Genomic DNA, 23,700 nt, shown 5'->3' with positions numbered 1-23,700 from the left:
TTTTTTTCACATGCTGTTATTCACTTACAGACTGCATATTTGCTTCAATTCTCCAAGGGAAGAAATGTGGCTCTTGTGGGAAAGGTCCACCCCTTTCTACATGTTTGCTTCCTTGAACGAAAGGAATACACCCCCTTACATTCTTTGAAATGTGTCCAACATGCAGAGAATTGTGTTAGCACTGTATTATTGACCAAACGAGAGAATCTTAAATGAGAGTTAAATATTGGTAAAATGTGCTCTGTCTGAACCAGGAGAACTAAGTGACACATATGCATACAGGTAATAACAATGAATCGCATTCACTCAGGCTGGTATCTAAGTCAGGACTCTCAGAACACTTGTCTTAATGGAAGAAATTTGTGAACATTTTTGTGCACATGTGTGTTGTATGACAATTCAGGAAGAGGCCCATAAATGTTACAAGTTTTTGAGTGCATCCTTTGAATTTAAGACCCATTAGGGGAATGCCACTTCCCTTTCATAAATATTTTAAAGAAAAAATATTGAGAAACTAAAATATCCGTCTTCATAAGTAGACTCAGAAAGCTGTTTGAAATCACCGAAGTGCAAGAATATCGAGAGTCTACACTCATTATCCTAATGATAGAAAACTCACACCAAAGTTGGTGTCCACTAACTTCAACCTCATTAAGACAATCTGCAGGTCATGAGAAGTTATGTTCTAATAAGACTTCCTTCAATTATGTAGAATTATATACTCTCAAGGTAAGTATTATTTTGTTATTTTCTAATAAAGTGGAAGTGTGTGCATTTATCTTTACTTTTGTTTTTTTCTAAAAACTATTTTTCTTTATTGCACTTTTACAAAGAAATTTGCAAATGTCAAGACACAGAGTAGGCAAAATTTTAATTCCCTTTTAAGACATTTTAGTGTTTAAATGGTTAGTCCCTTCGCAATTTGTTCATCAGACAGTTCCGAATGAATACAACCATATAATTTCCAGGCCTAGAAAATGGAAGCTATGCTATTCTGCCTATGTTTTTCACTTGGAATAAGAGTGAACATAAATAGTGAATATATAAACTGGAACTGAAGATAATAAACTTATTAAAACTTAGTAAGATACTGTTATGTTCAAAGAAAACCTGCAAGTATGGGCCACAAATCCACTCATATGAAACATTTCATTCACTAGAATTTCCTATCTTATTATAATGCAGAGAAAATTAAACACATAAATATTAATTTTATGTATCACAGAAGATGTGGGCAATGAAAATGCAATGTTTACATTTATGGATGACTCATTAGTGTTTTATTGTGTGAAACACTAGGAGGCATCAGTTGGGTAAAAAAGGACTTCAAATTTTAAAGAAGCAAGAAATTACTGTACAGTTGGATGTGTAAGAAGTTGGTGTTTTCAAAATGTTCTTATGTAAACCAAACTTTATTCTCTGAAAACATCATATTTTGTTGTACAGAATGACTTTTATATAATGTTCATGAAATATATATATATAATTTGATCAATAAACACCTATAAAGGTTTATTTCAAATATATGGATTTATAACTATGTAATTACACATTTTTCTGGAGAACATACTTGGTAACAGAATAACATAATGGCTATTGACTACTATGCATTTTCTGCTCAGTTACTCAATACCATGGGTGTATGTTTTATTTCTGGCAAATTCTGTTTTGTGCTCTCTACAATACCTCTGAAAATGTCTACTGCAATTAAGCCTTATAATAACTGCTTCCCATAAGCAGCCAGAACTTGAAGTCTGTTCATAAAGAAGTGATGGAACTTAAAATTTAAGCAACGAAGACATGTACAAAAAGGACATTTTCTCTTATTTCAACATTTAAAGCTTGTCATTTGAAAACTGAGTTTTTCGCTGTGAATGGCTCTTGATAATGATGAAGCAACAGGGTCGTGGTATACTTAGCTAGCAATCATTTGAAATTGGAGTGTCTTGCCATTTCCCAACAATCAGCTTTTATCTTTGACCTATCAGAATAACACGTGAACTGGGTAATCCGCCTTTTGTAAGGTGCACAGACCCTGTTGTTGCTCCTGGTTTTGTGAATCGCCTCTGTAATCTGGTTTGATTTCCTAAAGGTGACAGATCTCGGTGAACAGTCAGGCTTTCCTGAGTGCAAGGCAATCCACGCGCCCGTGAGATTAATGTACAGTGCTGCGGACGGGGTCTTAATCACCCATCCTCCCACGTGCAGCTCACAGACCGAACACCAGTGAGTCAATCGTTGCATTGTGTCCAGGCAGTCACTATGTTCATAAAATGGATATGTGCATTTTTATAAATTTTAGATATTAATTTGTGTCATGTTTTCTCAGAGGATGTGCTTTTGACCAATAAGTAGAACTTTGTTAATAATCTCTCCGAAGTCCACACTGTGACCCTTAATTGCATATAAAATTCTTCCATGCTGTTTTGAATCATGTCCTTGAAGCCAGAGTACTCTATTTAATAACTATTTTTTTGTTGTTGTTTTATGTAGCACAAGAGTTGCTGCACAGATATTTCCCCATTTTTTGTCACTTTCTGAGATTTCAAAGACTCAAGATATACCACACATAGAGTTGGGAAATAAAACCACAAAATATACTACAATAAACAGAAGAAAGTTTGGAAATATAATGTTAACATGTGCAAAGAAGTTATTTAGCTTGTTTTTGTTTAAAAGAAAATTAAATGCAATAAGTCACTTATTAGAAAGATTTGGTTGTGATGTTATTGATTCGGTAAACTGAGGGATAAGGAAGAAATTCATAGAAACCTGAAAAATATAAAACAACATGCTTTTTCAGGATTCAATTCTGAATCATTAGGTAGCCCTTTTTCCCTATGGGAATGAACCATTCCCCTCAGATTTTGAAAATTGAATATGTTTACAAAGGAGAAAAGAGGCAAGATTCAGTAAAGTTCTTATCATTTACATTTCATGTATTTAATGTTAATATGTTTCTATGCTGAACAGTTAATATATGTGATTGCATACTTTTAAAGTGTGAACAGCTCAGGAAAGGTGGAAGATTGACTTTTTATTAGAAAGTGCCCATTTTTTATTCAACTGAAGAAACAAATTAATATTTAATAAAAGTTACATCTTTAATATTTTCTTTCACTATATTCCAGATACATACATGGGAATCAGAATATAAATAGCGTAATTAATGAAGTGAAATACCATCTTTAGTACGAAGTCTGGAGAATATGCCACAGATACTCCAAAGTTGTGTGAATTATACTAGTAAAAAAAAAAGTAGATTTTTATAAAGTTTAGTAAAATTTAAAGTAAAGATAACTGCCAACTCTCATCTCTTTAACCTGACTGGTGGACCATATTTTAAAGAAATATTGAGTTTAAAGTTTGTTTTGACAGAAACTTTTAGAATTGAGTTAGTATTCTAATATATAGCCAAATGTACTTTCCTACAAATAGAAGATATTTTAGAGATTTTTTCCTCTTGAGATAGGATATTAGATATGTATATTTCACTTTACCTGTCAATTTCTGAAACACTTGCTTTAGAACTACAACTTCTTTTAACTTAATAAATAATTTCATGCATACACTGGGAGACAGTACTATGGTTTATTAACTGCATTATACTTAACCAAAATTGATGAAGAAACAAAAATACTACTTGTACCATATTGGTACATACTGAATGTTTTTAAAAGACTAGCCCAAACTGGCATTATTTTAAAAATTAAATAAGATGTTTTATCTTCAAATTGGAAATTGTTAATCTATTTAAAGCTAAAATTAGTATTCAATTCAGAGGTTAAACGGGGTTCACAGGTGGTCACATTTCCATGTCTTAGCAAGCCTCTAGGGATTGAAGTTATTATGCTCTACATAAACATCTTTACTCTGCAACCACAATTCCATTGCAAGGTGCCAGTGAAAAAGAGGCTGGTCACTCTTTCTGGCTGGTATAATGAGGCGGCTGGAGTTCCCTTTATAGCACTTAGAAAATATATGCAGTCACTAGCCATTTCACAAGACAGTTACTATTAGAGTTAGTTTCAGATTCACAATAGTAAAACCCACTTTGTGTCAAAGCAGTTCTCCACTGAGAACCAGTTAAAGAACTGGCAGTCAGCCCGATTCTGCTTATTATACTGTCAGCATTTACATATAAAGGTGTTTTATACAAAGACACACATTCCTAAATGGTGAAGAAAAATAATTTTTCCCAAAAAGTAACTACTGGAACTAGAATAGCCAGAAATGTTTGAGATATAAATTTCTTTTAAGAATTAATAGTCATATTCTGGGAAGGAGATAACATTAGTATTAAATATAAATACTTGTATAGTATTTAATAATACCGTAAACATTGTGCCATATCTATATATACCTCCTTTGTGCCAAACTTTATCACTGAGTTTGATAACTTTCATCCAAAGTCCAAACAGAAGGCGACTTAAGTGACTTAACCTTGTTTGTTTTATAACAGCTATGTATTTGACTTGACCTAAGCAGCAATGCCTGTACTGAAATGCCAACACTAATTGTGAAATGTATAGACTACCACAGCCAGGGTGTTACTTTTTGTCCACACCAATTAAGAAGCCCTCTATCAAGCCAGCAGTTTGGTAAGAGAAGGAGATGCACAAAGGTATTCTCTGACAGACAGCCATGCTTTAGCTCAAACTAATCCCAAGAATTAGCAGCTCGGAAGCATAACCCAAAGCAAATCAGTCTTGGGGGGACTCAGAAGAGCATCTTTCCACAGTGAACTAAAGGCTGAATCTTAAGACATGTACTTCAAGGTCACAGAACATTCCGTGAAAAATTAAAATCTACCAGGTTCCACACACTCCACCATATCAAACATGCTAATGATGTGAACTAACTTCATGAAACTTCAAACACATTGATGTGACAAGAACAAGTCAGGAGTGATTTCAGTAACTGATGGCAAACGGATAAGACTATCTAAAAAGTTACTTTTTGCAAAAGACAAGGAAATCATGGAATCTAACGAAAAGAATGCACAACAGCCCTCAACTTCAGCCTCCAAAAAGGCACAGCGATGGACCCAGTGCTGTGGAATATATTGATGCAGATTTCAGAGACAACACCTCAGGCTATTTCTATTTTCTTCGAGAAATGTCAGAGGTACTTACATGAAGGAAGACCAGATCAGATTAGTCCTTGGGATATTTTCCTTTCTTAAGAGAGAGAGAGAAAAAAAAAATAACAACAATAATCTTTACTTCGTCCAGCCTTGAAGTGCTTCTCCACCTGATTCAAACATGCAGCCACGGCGACCCACACAGAATCTTCAAAGTCAATCCAATAGCAGCCCGAAGATGTCTGGGTGTACGCGTGTGCTCAAGTGTCTGTGACTGCGAGCAGAGCAAGCAGAGAGCTGGAGATGATGTGTGTGTATGCGCGCGCGCGCGCGGAGAGAGCGCGCGCGGGGGGGGGGGGGAAGCGCGCGCAGGGACGCGCATTCGCGCGCGAGCTGAGGCCACTTGGAGGAGGAGGAGGAAGGAGAGGAGGAGGAGGAGGGGAAAGTGGCTCTCAGCGGCCAGCCGATTAAAAGTAACCAGACTCGTCCAGAAAACTGCGTCCAGGAAGGAAGTGACAGAAGACGAATGGGAAAAGGAGAGCCGCTCACAGCCTTTGAAACGTCGCGTAAAAAAGGCGGGGGTTGGGGGGAGTGGTGGAAGGATATTGGGAAGGGAGGCGGGAGTGGCAGGGAAAACCGAGCACACAGGCTGGGGCTTCTAAGCAGCACGAACCACGAAGTGCCTCTTGTCTCCTTTTTTTCCTTTATTTTATTTTGTCCTTGCTTTTGCCTTAGCCTCGCGCGGCCTTTCCTTTCTGTCGTTCTCTCGCCCTCGCAATCCCAAACCGTTGACTCTCTCCTCGTGAGCTGGAGAAATCATCAGTTTCACTCTTGCAAAAGGGGGGCGGGACTAGACCTCGGAGCATTTTAATAAAACAAATGTACAGCAATTCGCTCCTCACCCCTCCAGTCTCAACTAGATTGATAAATTACTCCACTACACTACTTTAATTATGTATATGGTATGCAGAATAAATCACTGAACATCAGTACCTCAATCAAGCACTTTTAAATGATAATTGCATCTTGGTGAATCAATCTTTCCATTCCTGACATTTTGCTAATTTTAGTTTTACGGTGGGGTAACGGCACATGCCATACGCAAACCTAATGACAATTCTTTATTGCACGAAATGAAGACAACACCGCGAGCAGCGGCTCCCTGCTCTCAGCCTGGGGGCGCCTAGGACGCTCGGAAAACCAAGTCACCGGCGGCTGCTGCGCGCTCGCTCCCCGGGGACGCTGTGAGCCCGCCGGCAGGAAAGTCCTTCTAAAATCGGGATCTCTCCTCTGACCAATAGGAGCGCCACCCTAATAGTTGCTCTCGTGACTTTTCCCCGGTTTGGAGACGCGTTAACCACTTCATTCTTCCACCGTCCGAGCGCTCCTCTGTTACTTACGCGTTGAAGACACTGTCCAGGAGGTCTCAGCACTCGATTCCAGCGCGCTTTTCCTGCGTGCCCAGAATACGCGGTTTTCGGCCCTGGGAGGTTGGAGGGCTAGAAAGTTAGCCTAAGTGCTTCTCAAGTGTTACTAATGTACAAAATAAAAAGATAATTACTATGTTTGAAATCTCGACCTCATCGCGGGGCCATGAACTTTCTAATCAGTTTGGAAATATTTACCACGGCGGCTGCCTCCTCAGATATTTCCCCCTCCCTCCTCCCACTCTGTCTCTTCCACACCTTATTGGATTTTATCCAGGGCATTCGCATGTAAACCAAACCAACTTCCCAAATGCATTAAGCTTTCCTATCCGATAGCTGATGACTTCACTTATCCTGAAGAGTTTCAGCTGCACAGGAAGCAGAAATGGAGACTGATAAGGAAGATACTACTTACATTCAAGTTTAAAAAATAAGGTAATATTAAAGATTTAGGAGAGGTTACTAGGGATTGGGTACCACCCTTCCCTTAGCCAAATTACACCACGCCCAATAAAACCAAAGATAAAATACAGCAACTCATACACAGACCATGAAAAGACACAATTGCATGCCTGTATTACCGCAGGTTATGTAAAATGTTTCAGATTAAAACCTTTTAAAAGGTCGAAGGGAAAATACACTGGGAAAATTAAAACATGGAATATTCAAGAGTAGACAATAGGAGTATACTGAAATATCTAGCTAATTAAAGTTATTTCTTCACTTTAAAAATTCCTTTCAGCACTGTGTATTTAACCCAATGACTAGTTGCATTTCCTCTTAAGTCCTGTACTGTGCCTCTAGACTATTTTAATGTGGGAGGACAGTGTGATTCAGAAAGCCTCCTCCTTCATTGTTGAGGCTATTTGATGTGAGCAGCTTTTCTCAGAAGAGTAGGCTCAACATTTAAGCCTGTGCCCCAAGGCTTTACTTGAAAGGAGAAGGTTGATTTTATAGGCAAGTACAACTAGATCTGAATACTCTTCAGGCTTCTGGCTCATCACTATCAGCATAGCTGAGATGAAGCTCTTGCTTTTATTATAGGAAAGCATGGCAAACTGTCACAAAGCAAGAACCATCTGAGATAGTGTCATTTCTTTCAAACTGGTATCTATAGTATATGCTTGCTTTGTTTTTCATCTAGTGAGTTTGCTAGATGAATTCATTCTAATAATATGGTAGAGGTAATCTGTGTTAGGTTTTCATTTAAGGTACATCTACAACTTCTAAAAACTTCAAAAGTTTAAAGGTGCATTGACATTTTGAATACTAAGATATGTCTATATATGATGGTAAAAATGAATTTTTTTTCCAGATTCACAAACGTCCTGACAAAACAAACCATTTGCAGAAACATCTAAGTTTATTGCAACAATGCCTGAAATTAATGTAACAAACCCTTAACAGTCTATTTTACATGAGCAAATAGACATAGGCAATTCATGACTTCCGACCATACTACTTATGATGGATCATAGAGAGTTTTTTATCACAGTACACTTCAGTTTTATAGTGTTTTCAAAAAGAAACTATCTCACCTTTTATCATTTTTGAGGATTGTTTCATAATAAACATTTTACCAAACCTATAATTATCAGTGATAGTACAAGCATTCAAAAGTATATATAACTTCACACTGTGGATAATTTGAAAATAATTTGGATCTGGAATGTATTATGACTGGCCTTCTAAAATACAAGATATTCCTCTCAGAAGATTTAGCTTCTTAATTACGTGTGACCCTAAGTTAATATTAGCATTAGTTTCTTTCCCATGAGCTTTTATGGTTGAAGTAGAACAAAAAGGTTGTACAGAAATATACAATAGAATCACCTGGGATTTAAAATTATTCATTGGTAATCTACAAAGTGGTTAATCCAAAGTGTGCTTTATATTCTTCTTTAAATATTTCAGGGCTTAAAAAAAAACATCCTATCCTTGCCACCTAATGCTACTCAGCTAGGATCCGAATAATTTCTGGTGTATGAAGAAGCTGGTACTAGGTATTAGGAAGCCTGGATTCTCTGGTTCAAGATTGGTACCTAATTAATGAATGTGTGTGTCTTTTTTTTCTGATCTCAGTTTACTTATGCATTAAATGATTTTTTCCAGTCTATTTCAGTTCTATGAATGCAAAGTAGAAAATTCTCACACCCTTTAAAGCCAACTGGAAGCTTGGGGCCTATCCTGTTAAGTAAAAGGTGACAATTTCTTTAAGAGAAAATGATGTCTGGGATTGATGCACTATTTAAACCAGCTTTCTCCCCTAGTCACCAAATATTTCCTTCCTTAAATAATTACTATGTTTTCTTATACATGTCAATAAATATTAACTTGATTTTCCCACAAAAGAATTATTTATTAACATATTATTTATTAACGTAAAAGTGCCACAAAAGTTCCAGAGAGCATGATCCTCAGCATTTATAGTCTAGGGAAAACTAATGTCTAATTTCTGTTCAGGGTTGCATACCAACTTCCTTCATCCCCCTGTCTTCACTGCTTCCCTGCATTGAATCAGCAGTCTGCTAAAACCTCATGCACTGGGTCTGCCTGCTTTTAAGCTTGGCCCGTGCTGGGTGTAGCTCTTGAAATGAGCTTTAAAAAATTATTTTAAAGTAAGCTGGATTGTTGCCACAGAAACCCACTCTAAGATGAAGAAAAGCTATAGATTAATCTACCTCTCAAGATTGTTCAACTATATGGTATACTGTATAGTACTCAACTGTACAGCGTACTTGCAACCCAGACCCAGCAGTTCAACATAGAAGTGCAGGAAAATATGACAAGTAGTAAGACACAAATTCCAATAGCATTAAAAATGTTATTCTTTTAATAGTGAAAGAAGACATGGATAACTTTCCCTGAAATGGATTAATTGTAAAAGGGACTTGCAAAGATAAGCCCTGAAAGGCAATGAGCTTTATACAAAATGCTTATCATATAAAGCATATAATGGTTTCATCATATAAAACACATAAAGCATACAAAGCATATATGCTTTATCATTTTTCTACATGTCTATATCATCAATACCTAGTGACAAAGAGTTTGGCAGGTTTACCTTTAGGAGTTAACTGTGTGGGAGATGACGTAACAAACGTTAAGCACTCACCACATACACATACGGTCATTTGCCTTCCATTCTTCACTTCATCTCTTCATAGAAGTTACTTCACAGTTTGCAACTCTTCTTTGGCACCTGAAAATATGTAAGCGCAACAAGGTATACAGTTTAAAAAATGTTAAAAGAATGTTGATGTTCAAGTACATTTGAATAAATTTATTTCTAAAACTTCTAATCTGAGGGACATTAATGTTAATTCTAGTATTAAACCAAATGAATGTGTGTTGAATACAAAGGAGTAAAATTATCATTAATTGTGGTAATACGTATAAACTTTAACATAAGTAGGGCCAACTATCTAAACTTCAAAAAATTCTTTAGGTACAGCTTTATCGCATGCACAGTATACACCATATGGACTGCTTATGTTTGAGAACCAGCAACATACAAAGGATTTGTTATTCCAAGCCAAGGTGTAATCATATCTTTTATATCTAGAGATCCTACATTTTTTGTACCTTTAATTTTATATCTAATAAAGAACAACAAGTAAGACAGTCAAATCCATGATATCCCAAACTAGCAAAATTTGTCAAATTGGGAGACTAAAGTTGCAAATGAAGTTGCTGAATGGGCTTAGTTTGTATGTTGCCTAAAGGCCGGTTTTCAATACTCCGGAATTAGTGATGCACATTCAGTACCCTTTATTAATTCTATTACCAAAAGTACCGTATCCTCCCAAGCACTGTTTAAGTGCATGAGCACAGACAAATGTCCCTGTACCCTAATCTGTTTGGAACTAGCTGTCTATGACTTTGAGAACAGAAAGGAACTTTTTCCTTGCCTTCAGAATGGGTCCAGTCCTCCCAACCTGGAGCCATATCAGACCATGATGTCAACATATCCATCCTCTCATTTGTTATTAGCAAGAAGACTTTTCAACTTAAGTCGTTAAGATTTATGAAATCTCTATATTTGGTTTGACATCCTAAGATTTATTTTTATTTTTAAGTTGCTTCGGAGTCAAGGACAAATGGAGAATTCTGGCCACTTTTATTTCAGGACTGTTAGCTGAGTTTATTCTTTTAGGCTCAGGCCCACAGTGAGTTAGTCTCAACTTGGTGACTGGTGGTCGGTAGCAGGTGTCCTGGTGAATTCCCGTTTCCCTGAATCTGCTTGGTTTTGCAGTCTATTAAGTTGGGATTATTATACACATCTCCCAGGGCCTTTTCACATTACAGAAATGCAATCTTTATGAAACAATATCTGAGAGATATGTTAAGGTTTTTAAAAATACCACCACAAATTATGATACATTTCATTTCTTCCCTTTCCCGGATCAATATGCCCAGTTAAGGTTTGATCGGTAATTTGCTTGTGAATGTGTGGCTGATTAAAAAGTATCCATATGCACGGCTAAATTTAATGGACTTTACCTTTACCTACAAAATTGTTAAATGTTCATCGCAACATTGATTCCATCCAATTTCTTGAAATATCACAGGAACCTTCAATTCAAAGAATGGATTTTCACACTTCCTCTTCTATTTCTTCTAGATACCTCTCTCTGTGTGTGCCCTTTATTTTTTAAAGATCTTTACCGGGTCGGGTGGGGATTAAAAAATAAAACTCCTCCTGCGTTTTGGTGCCCACGTCTTTGTCTGGAAAGCAGAGGGCTGGGATTCAGTCCCGATGGCCCCTTAAATACCCAGACGGGGGACGCCTCTGGTTTCAGCAGCTCACTCCCCTAAGTTATTGATTGCAGGCAGCAACAATTCCTCCGTATGATTTTTGTGGAAAGTGAATCCGCGCTTGCTGGGCGTTCAGCGGAGGCACTACAGCCACAACGCCATCCGGTTATTACTGGTCCTCCCCTCAATGCCGCCCTCAGTACCTTTACACCCCTTTCTGCCCGGCTCCGCTTTCCTCCCCCCTTCCTCCTACTTTGCTCCAGGCAAAAGGAGTTGATGGGCGGAGGCTCCCTCCCTGCAGGGAGTGCTTCCAGAGTTCGGAGGCAGCTAGTAGGGGGTGAGTGGGCCACGTGCGTGCGCTACGGGCGAGGTGCAGGCGGGTTCGGAGCCCTTCTGGGGGCCTGCAGGGCCTGGGCGAGCGGAAGGGGGTTGCCTCTTGGCGGCGGGGGGTGGCAGGTTATGTCCAGAGGAGCGATTTCACAGCTTGGGGGGAAGCGGCCGGCGGTTTGGTGAAGAAGCCGCGTGGTGGGTTCTGGGGAAGGGTGGGGGGCGCAACGGTGGTGCTACGGCTTTGGAAACGGGCAGTGTCGGTGTCTGGGGAGTTGCCCTACTGGTCTGGTTTGGTGACCTTGGGGATATTTTCTTTAGACTGGCGAAGGACGACTCTGAAGAACTGGAGATGAGCGCGGAACCACGCACATAATGAACACCCACACCCCGCGCACAAAGCGCTGGCACGCGGTCCGCTCACAGCGGCGCAAGCTTCTCGAAGTGCTCCTAGCATTTTGCGAGCCTGGGACAGAGAGACTGGCACTCGCGGGTCCAGCTGCTGCCCTGTCCCGCACCAGCCAGCCTGGTTTTTCACCAGACGGGCCAATAGGAAAGGGCGGCGTCCCAGGGCTGGATTTTATAGCCCAAGCCCTTAGGGTCTTCAGGATTATTTAAAAAACTAACAGCCAACAGCTGGCTCTAGCAGTTAAGCTGCCTCGGTGGGTTTGTGCGCGCTTTGGCTAGGGAAAGGCCACAAACTCAAGGAGAGGAGAGATGCTAAGGAGAACCCCACCCCCTCAACTTCCCTTCCCCTTCCATCTTCCTTTATTTTTTAGCTCGTGAGAACAGTGCCGCGGATCTTTTGCAAAAATGCCATCACAGTCTGTGCTGCTCTTTGATCTGTGTGTGGAACAGTGCTAAGGGTACCAAGCGTGGTGGAAAGATCAGTGCTCTAAGCGCATTCTAGAGTACTCTGCGGAATAAATCAAAGGTGTCAAATGTTTACAGTGGCCATGTTCTTAAAGCTATAAGCTGCTACCAATTGTACACAGTAGCCAATGTAGCTTTTAAAGTTTAAATTACTTAAAATTAAACAAAATTTAAAATTCAATTTCTCAGTTACACTAGCCATATTTCAAGTGCTCAGTAGCCACGGGCGGCTACCTTATTTAACTGCAATGTTGACAGTTTTTCTGTCTTTGCATAAAGTTCTATTGGAGCGTGCTGCTATAGAGTTTTAAATGAATAACCTGTTTATAACACCAGCCAGACACTTCGATATTTGCATTTATTGGCACTAGTGTGAAAAGTTTGAAAGTCAGAATTTCAGTATTTTCTTGCTGAAAGAGATACTAGGGAACACTACACAAGCGCCTAACTTTTTACAGGCAAGGTGAGTGTGGCCCACAGCACTTAAGAGCTATGCCCCTAAATAAGGCTGTAAATTTGGAAATATGATAAGGTCACCTGACGAGGCCTAGTATGTTTTGTGCTAGACTAGGGCACCTTGCCTGCGGTTCTCTAGGCAAATGAATTCTACGGAAAGATGACATGGCCTAAGATTTTAGATAGAAATACTCGTTTACAAGAGAAAATACTTCTTACTATTCTTTTAAGAAGAAATTCCATTTGGAATACTAATGTCTCTCAAGCTAGAAGTGTATTATGGGTGGTGTCATAGATTCACTTAATGCCTTTTGAACGAGACCAGTTGGGATAACATCATGTTTACTTATACTTAAAAAATGCTGAGGAAATGGAATTACTCTTTTAAAGTAAGAGCTAGAAAGTACTGTTAAGGTCAGGGAAGAAAGGTGTTACATAAGGTGAGAATTGTTAGCAAAGCATAATCTTCAAATTCTATGAAGATATTATTAGATACATTGAGTATATCTATGACTGATATTACTAGGGTGAAATTTGACCAGAAATGTTAATAACATGAACAAAGCTTCATTATATATTATACTATCTGAGGCATATAAGGCAATAGAATGCATCATAAAGATTTAGAGACAAAACATCAACTTTCTAACTTCAATGTTTTACTTGTTTGGGTGGTTGATTTTTACAATGATTATCCCCTATATTTCTTATTGTTATTTAGGGGTGAAATTTTGGTATTAATTCTGGCCATTTATGGCAATGAGGTTTTATGTTATCCCTTGCTGAAGGACCTTTAAGTATTGGGCTAGGAGAACTCATGAATAATACATAATTTTAAAATAATAACAGTAAAATGGATTTTAAAGCTTGGATTTCCCCTGAGCTGAAGCATATTTGAATTGTTGTCTTTATTTCTCTTATTAATTTACAGTTTCATGCGGTTCAAAATAGAAAGGCTTCTTCCCATTCCCCCTGAAATCTAACAACCTAAGAGAAAATCTTTTAATTCTTCAAGTGCTTACAGATGTGCTAGAAGGCCTCACTCTCTCCATGGCTGACTACTGAAAATGTTGGTTTGCCTGGGAAGAGGTATGTGGGCCAAAACTCTATGACTGTGCATAAGTTACTGACCCTTCCTTTGCCCTAGTTTCCCCAACTATATAAAATTTGGAACATAAAATGCTACCCTCAAGCCTTTGTTATGAGGATTAAAAGAGTTACTTAATGTAGGCACAGGGCTGGGAAATTGGTTAACTGCAGTAAAAGTTAGCCATTCTTATTCTCCTGCAAAGAAATTCTACTTCTGTATCATTAAGTCCCATATTCACCCATACTGGAGCTGTCACAACAGAAAAGTTGAAGAAGTAGGTTGTTGGAGGGTTGGGAATTGATTCAGGATGAGAACTGTTCTTGAGTTTCAGCTTAAAAAGGTAGGGATCTCTCCAATCCTAAAATACCCTGATTTAATAGATAGAGGTTGCCTTATTTCGCTTTCACAGGTATGGTGCCTCTTGGATACTTTCAGGCAGGCGGACTTTCTTTCTTTTCTTTCTTTTCTTTTCTTTTCTTTCTTTCTTTCTTTCTTTCATTCGTTCTTCCTTTCTTTCTTTCTTCCTTTCTTTCTTCCTTTCTTCCTTTCTTCTTTTTCTTCCTTATTTTTTCTTGAGGGATGCCCCCTTGTATTCATTAGCTGCTGGTCGTTGCAAAGGCCCTGGAAACTCCAAGTTCATCCTCTTTTCACCCTGGTTGACCTTTGGAATGCTGTTGCGAGCCAAGAAGACATTGATATCTTCAGTCTCCTGCTAACTTGAATTCTTTAGGGTAGAGCCTGCTCAGATTATCTCCTGATGTCATTCCAAATGTCTGATGGCCATCTATGGCAACAGTGCTGGGTAGTGGCCTGCTGGGAAGGGGCAGCCCATGGAATGATTGCCTAACAGAGCATTCTGTGCGAGAGGGACCTAGCAGTAGTTATCTATTGCACACATGATCAACATTACAGCTGGGCCTAGGGACTGCTTGCTGCTTTTTGAAAAACAGAAGGCATAGACATTTTTCATTTTTAGTTTTAATAAAGTCCCACTTGGAATGTATATGATTCCTATATCTAGTATTCATGCTAACTCTCCCCATTAAGAATACCAAATTAAGACAAAAGAGTCTAGAATTGAGATAAAAAAGCAACCACACTGTAAAATGTACCTTGTTTCCTCTCTATCAGTAGGTTATTTTCCAAATGATGGTATTTAACTTGGCTGAGAACTTACACAATAATTTTAAATATTTTATTTATAATGTAAAATGTTGAAATAACATTTTAATTGTTCAAGAAGGCAAGATCATGCATAGATTTATATGATCCCAACATATAATTATACCTATATTCTAATTTACTATGAATAGAGAGACTTAATTTTTATTAATTGGAATGAAGTCTCTAAATTATTTTGGAATATGGTAAGAATTAAAAGTAGCATGTAATAAGACTCTTAAATTCAAGCCAGTAATTAAAACTATTTTCTAACCAGTGCATACAGTTCACTGAGTCAAAAACCCAAAGCAAAGAAGTCTAATATACTGTAGATGATTTTTAAAATTGAATTTGCAGTTACATATTTCTATATCAATAATATTCATATATGTAATAAAATGATTCTTGTAGTATATGTGAAAAACTAATGCCATCATATTAAAATGTGGGTTGAAAGAAATAGGTTCAAAGTACTTAATTTTTAATGGCCACTCACTTGTCAGTGTTGTATTAACTGCTTTAATCAATTTAATTGCATTTTATTAACTGCTTTATAAACTTTATTTCTTCTTATTGAAACAACCACCTTTCAGGCAGGCACTACTAATCTCCCCATTTTGCTGATTTTAAAAACTAAACCTTAGAGAGGTGATATTACCTGCCCTGGATTACATTGCTTGTCAGTGCGAGACGAAGGACATGACAACAGGTTTGTTTCCAACAGGTGCCCTTAGCTACGATGCTATACTGCTTCCTTGTACTCACAGCCTTTGCTCACTGACAGGGATGATGTGAGCTGGACATGATATCATCGATATTTCAGAAATACCTGTTTAAACGTGTGTTATCTTCTTCAAGGTGGAAACTTTAGGAAGTTATTTGCTTGATATTTCAGTATGTTGTCTTTGCGAAAGTCACATCTCTTTTGAATTTGCCATGCAGTCTTAAGACCAGTCTTACTGTTGGCAAATCTTCATCGTTAAGGATGAATTTGTTGCTGAAACTAAATCCAGATCAAATGTAGTGAACAAGTGCCTGATAACAGCTATAACATCCTTAAAAAGCAGCAGATTATTGGATATCTGGTTTATAAATTGACACTAATTGCAGATACAAAAGGAGAATTCCAAGGTTATCTCTGATACGAATGTGTAGCCTGTAAGGGGACAGTTTTTTGAGTAACACTTTTAAAAGGTCTGTTAATTTTCTAAAACATTTGTTTCACTAATTAAATGTTATACACCACGTATGAATATTGTGGGAAATACCTTTTCAAAGAATGTGCAACAGGCACAGAAGGGTAAATCAGAGACCCTGGTTTGGAATCCACACTCAGACACTTAATAACAATTTGACCTTAATTTCCTAAATGTCCTCACTGTAAAATGAGTTAAGTGGCAGTAGCTACCCAGGATGGTAATTTTAGTGAGAGGAGGAAAAGAAATTGTACTTCCATAGCCACTGAGTGCCAGGCATGTAGAAAACACTCAATAAATGTTAGCTATTGTTGTGCTATTGCATTTTTAAGGACTATCCCATATTTCTGAAAAATATCTCAATATCTCAGTTATCTAACAATATGTTAGATGGTTTCCTTTCCATCAGTTTACATGATTCAAAGTAGCTTTTGTTTTGTAAAAGAGCATTTTATATTCGAAATAAACATAAAGCATATTTGTGATATATATGTTATATGAAGAAGTCTTACATCTTAGTATTGCCAATTTACATTATCCTTGTCAGTGTAATATCCTTGCCAATATAATATTATTTTTAAAGAAACTTTTTGTACTCATATGTGATTTTTATCAGACATGAAAATAATTTTATAATCATTTGCCCAGAATAAAGCTAAAAGATTTTATTTTTTAGTTATAGCAGACATCTTCTAAGTTGCTTATTGATTACATAATCTCACACATACATTTAAGGAACCTTAGCATAAGTATATGGAACTAGTGGTTTCCTATTAAATCTGAGTTTTTAACTCCTTTTAAATTGATATAATCTGTGTGGTATAGGCAAAATTGCAAGGTTGCTGAAGCTTGTTTATGTGTCACCAACTTCCCTATTGTCACCTGTAGCTTGTCTTCTTTTTTCTCTCGCATGCTCCATGCACCCAGCAGCAATGTTTAAAATCAATAACAACTCTTCGTTGAGTGTCTCTACCTCCTCACAGCCTTCCACTGATGTCATCTACAAGGTCCTTTCATGCCCCAGCAGCCTCTTCCTATTTCAGAGTTCTCCCGGACTATGTCCTGTCGGAGGAACCAGTCACTCCCAACAGCTTGTTCACGACACAGAGTAACGTGTTACTTCTTTAAATGAACTTCTCTTCAAAAGTTTTCTGAAAAAAGTTCAAACCCAAAGGAGTATCCATGACTACCCAAATTCCACAAATTCCCTGCTGTGTTGGTCAGGAGATGCTCTGGGGAGGAGTCTTTTAGCATGTCTCTGGTCCCTCGCCAACTGCAGTCACTCCATTGGCCAGCAAATAGGTTAGCCCTGGGTTCAAGTCCATGGGAAGCCCAGCTCTTACTTGAAGAAGAAATTTTACTGTTTTTGAAGAGGCTGGGATTGGAAGATGAGCTCTATCAACAACATATCATGATGCTCCTTGAAAATGTGTCTCCTTATATTTTTTAAAATATTGCACACTTTAGTACCTGTTGTTGTAGTTTCTTTTTATTTCTTCTTTGCATAGGAGGCACACATGCTGCTGCATGTCCCTTGTGCCATAGCCACCATGTGTTGTCACTTGGTCTCACCCTGTGTGCACCCCCCTCTGTTCTCCCCACCCCCAAAGCCACCAGAGGTATAATTAGTGATTACTTCTCCAGAAACATCTTGAAAGGGATATAAAAACCCTATGAGGACAATATGTGTTGCTTCCTGGATGAAGGGAAGAGTGTGGAAAAGTTGGGTAGAAGTTCAAGGTTGGAGGGCAAAATACTTTCTTCCCTTTATTTCCTCTATTAAATCGCTGATAAAGTATCTTCCTATGTGCAAAGATGGGCGCATAAACATGTCCCAAGTTTGTATAGCATTAAACCTGTAAGTACAGAGTATCCACATCAGATGGAATGCACTTTATATTAAAATTATCTCTCTGAAGAGATTTAGAAAGGGAGAAACATGGTTCTAAGTAAAAAATTTTGAATACTGCTTAAGGAAGGGTAAGAAACATTCTACAATTTTCTTGTTCCTTGTGATCACCTTCAGTAATAGTTAAATACCTAATTAATAGATTTACTCCCATATTTTCCATTTTCTTGATTTTCCTTCTTTAATTCCTCTCCTTCCCTCATCTTTTCTTCTCCATCTTTAGTTGTACATTTTTTATTTTCATTTATGAATTGACTATACTAAGTTACACACACACAAAACAATGACTTATCAACAATTAATCAGAATATTTTTCACTGCTTTGGAAGTTACATTTTCTGTTTCAGACCATAGGATATTGTTAATATTTTTTATTTATCAGAGTAACTTCAAAATAAAATACTGCTAACAAAGGAGCTTATTTCTAAACAATTGATATATGCTTTGGATGATATAGAAGAGTTTCTGTGATTATTTTTGTTATTAATCATTATAATTACTCTTTGATTACAATGATAAGGAATACACAGCAAATAAGACATGTGCTGTGTTGTTTATCTATTACTTGCAAAGGATTTATGTTTATCCACCTACACATTCTTACCTCAAATTTATGTGGCTATAAGATTCTATTTTGTGCAGCCAATGGCCACAAAATAACTTGCACACGGTAGAATAAAGCCTGTGCTTTCCCTTACATTACTGATAGTCTGTCACCTCTTGAACTCTCTGGGTCAGTGATGACTGAGTATTCTAAAACTTGGATGTATGCATACCGACTTTCGTAACTACTGTCTATGCTGGTTTTTTAATGACATTCTTGAAGAGTCAGTTCACACCACTTTTCATACTTGAGTCTGTATTATTTAGTGCCTGAAACTCAAGTAGTACTTGGGAGTGGTTTTTGACTTATGACTAGTATTGGGTGAACCTTATTATTCCCCCACCCACATAAAAATAATTTCAACAAATGAACTACTTAAGTGCTAGTTTTCTTGTTATTTTAGGGGAAAATCGACCCTCTTAAAGGTAAAAAGACTTTTGCAAGGATAACACAGCCTAATGCAGAGGAGAGTTTATCAGAGTTCCTAAAGTTTATCCAGGTTCCTGGGCCTCACCTCAGGACCACTGACCCATAGTCTCAGGAACCTGCATTGTAACTAGTTTCCTGGCTGTTTCTATATATATTTTGCTTGCAAGCCACTGCCTTGGGGTCAAAGTAAGCATAAGATTTGCAAAGGCCTTCGCATTTAGTAAACGTGACTTTGTGAACACTTTTCAACATAGAAAGAATGAGAGTTCAGAACGATGTAACTCTTACCATTGCCTGAATTAGTTCATATTGTAAACGAGCCAAGAGACATGCCACATATATGCTGTCCCCTGTAATTAGAAAAATGATTAACTAATAGGAGGACATAATTTTCTTAAATTTCTGAACAATTCCTCATCATTACTTATCTGAGGGATAGCTCTGTTCTTGGGTGGACTATGTTCCTTGGATCCTGGTATCTCAGGAAAACCTGTAAAGTGGGCTTCAGATCCAGGTACCTCTACAGTTGGGGGCCCACAGACATATTCATGCTTCAGCGACTGCCAGCTACTTGTGAGCCTAGATTCTTTCCAGCCGGGACTAGCACTGCTCATGATCTTCTGAGAAATGTGGCTTTCCACTAAAGAGACATTCAGTCAATGCAAATGTTTGTTATGACCTCAGTAATTACCTCAGCTGCCAAGCAATTATAAAGGGTCTTCACAGCACAGACATTCTAGGCAACATGGTGCACCACATTCTAAGCCTTTTTTAAAAAATTATTTTTTATCGTATTTTTTCCATTACCATTTATCCCCGCCCCTGCAATTGCCACGCTGTTGTCCATGTCCATGAGTCCTTTATTCCTTTTGCTTAAACCCACCATACCCTAACCACCCCCTTAGCTGTCATCCTGCTCTCTATCCGTGAGTCTGTCTCTATTTTCCTTGTTAGTTCAGTTTGTCCATTACATTCCACATATGAGTGAAGTCATATGGTATTTGTCTTTGTCTGACTGGTTTATTTCCCTTTTTTATGGCCAAGTAGTATTCCATTGTAAATGTCCCATAGTAGTTTTATCCACTAAACCCAAAACGCTAATTCAAAAGAACACAAGCACCTCTATATTCATTACAGCATTATTTACAATCCCCAGCCTTTTAACCTCTCTCCATACTCAGCTGTTGCCATTAACCTCTCTTGGATCCAGATATTTTTAACACTTCAGATTAGGGGTTCTCTGATGCTCCTGTTTCTTATTACAACTTTATTTTTCCTTTACACAAACACATTCTTATACCGGCTTACTACAGCAGTGAATGTGGTAAATTTTTTTTGTTGTTAAAAATTTTTTCTCCTATGTTACAAAACTAAAAACATTAAGTGACCATTAAGTCCTTTGCATTAACTTAGCTCTACAGAGCTATGTGTGTTAATATAATTTCGAAGGTGAGGTCTTCCATGTTTTGTTACCAGGGTACCCAAGTGGGAAAAATATGGCCAGCTGGTTGGTAGTGTATTACAGAGTGATTTTGTTTTGCCCACTGATTTCACAAGCTAAATACTGTTGTTCGTTTTAATTATTTGGAATGCCGACATGGTGGGCTACTTATAGCAAGAGAGAAGGGGCCAGGCATGCCGCTACAGACTGAAAGCCACCGATATGTTCTAGTGTTCTTCTGTGACCTCACATGAAGCAGATGGAACACCTCTTATTGGATAACTAAAACTTCCTTTCCAAAGTTTACACGTAGCCCAACAGAGTCTCATCCATTCAATAACCTCTCAGCAGTTACATGACTTGTTTCCAATCACAAAATTACTCCAATTCACTGCTTTGTAGCAGTGAAACAGACCAAGACTTAGAGTGGGCTACTTCTGCTTTGGGGCTCTTTGGACATCACTCTTCAACTCTAAAGAGGAAACATTTATGGTCTTTCAAAGGCCAACAAGGGACAGTTTATTCACTTCCACTAACATCCCTTTGAGATGCTGGGAGATAATGGAATTTTTTAAAAATCTTGTAATTTTGCATATTTTGTTATGACATTCCTGTCTTTCACAATTGTTAGAAATGGATAGTATTTACCCACTATTTTGCTTGCAATTGATTTGCATACTGTTATTTCATATTGTTAAATGGTTTGCTGCTGAAAAACTAATGCTGATTTGTACTAAATGTAGTGGAATAAGCAAATACATTTGTAAATTTAGATATATAATTTACTGGCTAAATTGTATGATAGAACTGTTGGCGATTATTTTAGACCAATCTCTTGCAGGGGAACCCTGTCAACAATTTTCTTCCATATCCTATTTCAATGTTTTAAGCTGCACCCCCCTTTTAAAAATTAATCTACATGTCTGGGTTTTAAAGCAAATACTGCTGCAAAGCCCAGGGTTAACATAAATTCTTTTAAATTCAGAACAAGATACATATTTCCTGGACAGTTTCTCTTCTGGAGGGCCGGAAAAGACTTAAGTATTTGGTTTGAATATATTTTCATGACCTTGACTGAATCAGTATGTTGTATATCATTATCAACCAATTCTGTCATAGCAATATAAAATATTAATATAATTAACAGTTACTTGAGTAAATATAAGATACTCATATTAATACAGGATTACTGAGTCATAGAATGTCTGAGCTGTTAGGAAACGCTGACGAGGCCTTTGCGGCCCAGAGAGGTTCGGTAGTCACACACACAATCTAGTTAGCTGTGGGGCCAGTTATGTGGACCGTTTGATATATTCTGCACTTGAGTACTTCACATATGCTTATGCTTCGGTATATTTGGTATTCTTAATTATTCCCTAATATTTCAAGAAGTTTTCACTCACAGCTTTTGATTTCTGCATTCATCTTCTAGACATATGTATTGAAACTGATTTTTTAAAAAAAATTTCTGCTGTTTTACATACACCATCAATATTTTCAGTTTGGAAATCAGTCTAAATGATAAAGAGAATCAAAAAATAATATAGCATAAATATTTTAACATGTTTATGCTTTTTAACCTACATTTTAATATGTTCCGATGAAATTGTTCATTTCTGTAAGAAGGTATTAAGTTTGATGACTGAAAACAATTCTCCAAAGAAATGTAACTCACTTTAATTTTCCATGTTCTCTTTTTTTTACTAATAGTTTCATAGTCCATATGTTTAAAGCCTAATGGAAAAAAAAATCACTGGATATGACATTGGGAGACAGACCCAAGTCTGCATCTCTATCCTCACACTGGTGACTGTGGGTGAGTTTCATACTTGTGCTTCTGTTTCATTTTCTTTAAAAGGAGCAGTTCAAACTTCAAAGATGCTTTCCCAGAAGTCAAAGGTTCCGTGAGCAGCAAAAAAAGATTTGACTGCAAGCAATGTGTGGGCATCATCACTTGGCTGCCCAGTATTTTTCGTGCACATAAACTTGTTACATACATCTGAAATGCTTGTAAGGAAATTAAATCTTTTAAGTGTGAGATATGAGCACCAAGAGAAGTGGGATAAATAAGAAAAGGAAAGGGAAATAAGTTAATGACAAAGGAGGAATTGTAAGTGGTTGAAATGGATCCTTTTTTACTTCTTTATATCTACGGTCTAGTTATTCCTATTTGAAAACCTACTGGCACCAGGTACTATGAACAGGGATGAGTAATATGTAATTTTTATCTTTACTGGGTTACATTTGGCCCAAGGACAGTTGACAGCTGTCAGTCAGGTGTCTGGTCAATGAGGAGATACATATAAAGCTGCCAAAATATTTTTGTTTCTTTAAATACTTACAAGTAAGTCATTTTAGCTGGAAACTTCATTGTCTTGAAATTAAATAGATTGATACTCAGAATATAATTTATTGAAGTTAGTTGCTGTAAAATCAAGATTGTTTTCATGAATATACAAGGTAAATAAAATGTTTTTCAAGTGTTTTTGTAAATCAGAGGAATAATTACTTTTTCTACATTATAACTAAGCTGGCCTTAAGATATGAAGATGTATTGCAAATAATGCTTAAAATCCCATGTTTTCAAATTAACCTTTTAGGGCACATATAAGTCACTGTAACTTTAAGCCACAATTTCTGACTAAAACTTATTAAAATAAACCATTTATATATTTTGGGGGAGTTGGCATAGGTATTTTTGTGACATGAAAGTTGAAGTTTTATCAGAAAAAGAGAACCATGTAGCTGCATGTCAAACTAGAAATTAAAGCTTCTTCTAGTAATTAAAAGAAAAAGCCCTAGAATTTTAAGTCAATCCCACAATTCAAGATGTGGTTAAAATAATAAATTTTAGTTATTTAGAAAATTTTTGCCTAAACCTAACATTGTTACTAATAGGTTCAGTCACACTTTAATAATATACAAATGTCATAAAAATCATTTGCA

General features: G+C 37.3%; 1 protein-coding gene across 20 annotated transcripts in view; it reads right to left on the bottom strand.

Annotated features, from left to right (window-relative positions):
* MEF2C (myocyte enhancer factor 2C) overlaps positions 1-23,700 on the bottom strand; it is a 161,473-nt gene that overhangs the window by 135,712 nt on the left and 2,061 nt on the right. For 5 of the 20 annotated variants that reach the window (XM_053911963.1, XM_045197816.2, XM_053911968.1 and 2 more), the window contains exons 2-4: positions 9,626-9,712; positions 6,484-6,566; positions 5,136-5,180 (exon numbers count right to left, since the gene is read on the bottom strand). The gene's annotated coding sequence lies outside the window, so the exon portion shown is untranslated. Of the gene's footprint in view, positions 1-28; positions 112-5,135; positions 5,389-5,756; positions 5,897-6,483; positions 6,567-9,625; positions 9,713-23,700 lie in introns of those variants that run through there. The other 15 variants (XM_045197827.2, XM_045197826.2, XM_045197825.2 and 12 more) reach the window with 8 other exon arrangements.

Source organism: Desmodus rotundus, chromosome 1, assembly GCF_022682495.2.
Source record: "Desmodus rotundus isolate HL8 chromosome 1, HLdesRot8A.1, whole genome shotgun sequence".
Classification (NCBI taxonomy): domain Eukaryota; kingdom Metazoa; phylum Chordata; class Mammalia; order Chiroptera; family Phyllostomidae; genus Desmodus; species Desmodus rotundus.
Note: the sequence above shows the minus strand (reverse complement) of the source record. Positions and strands in the feature narration are given on the sequence as shown.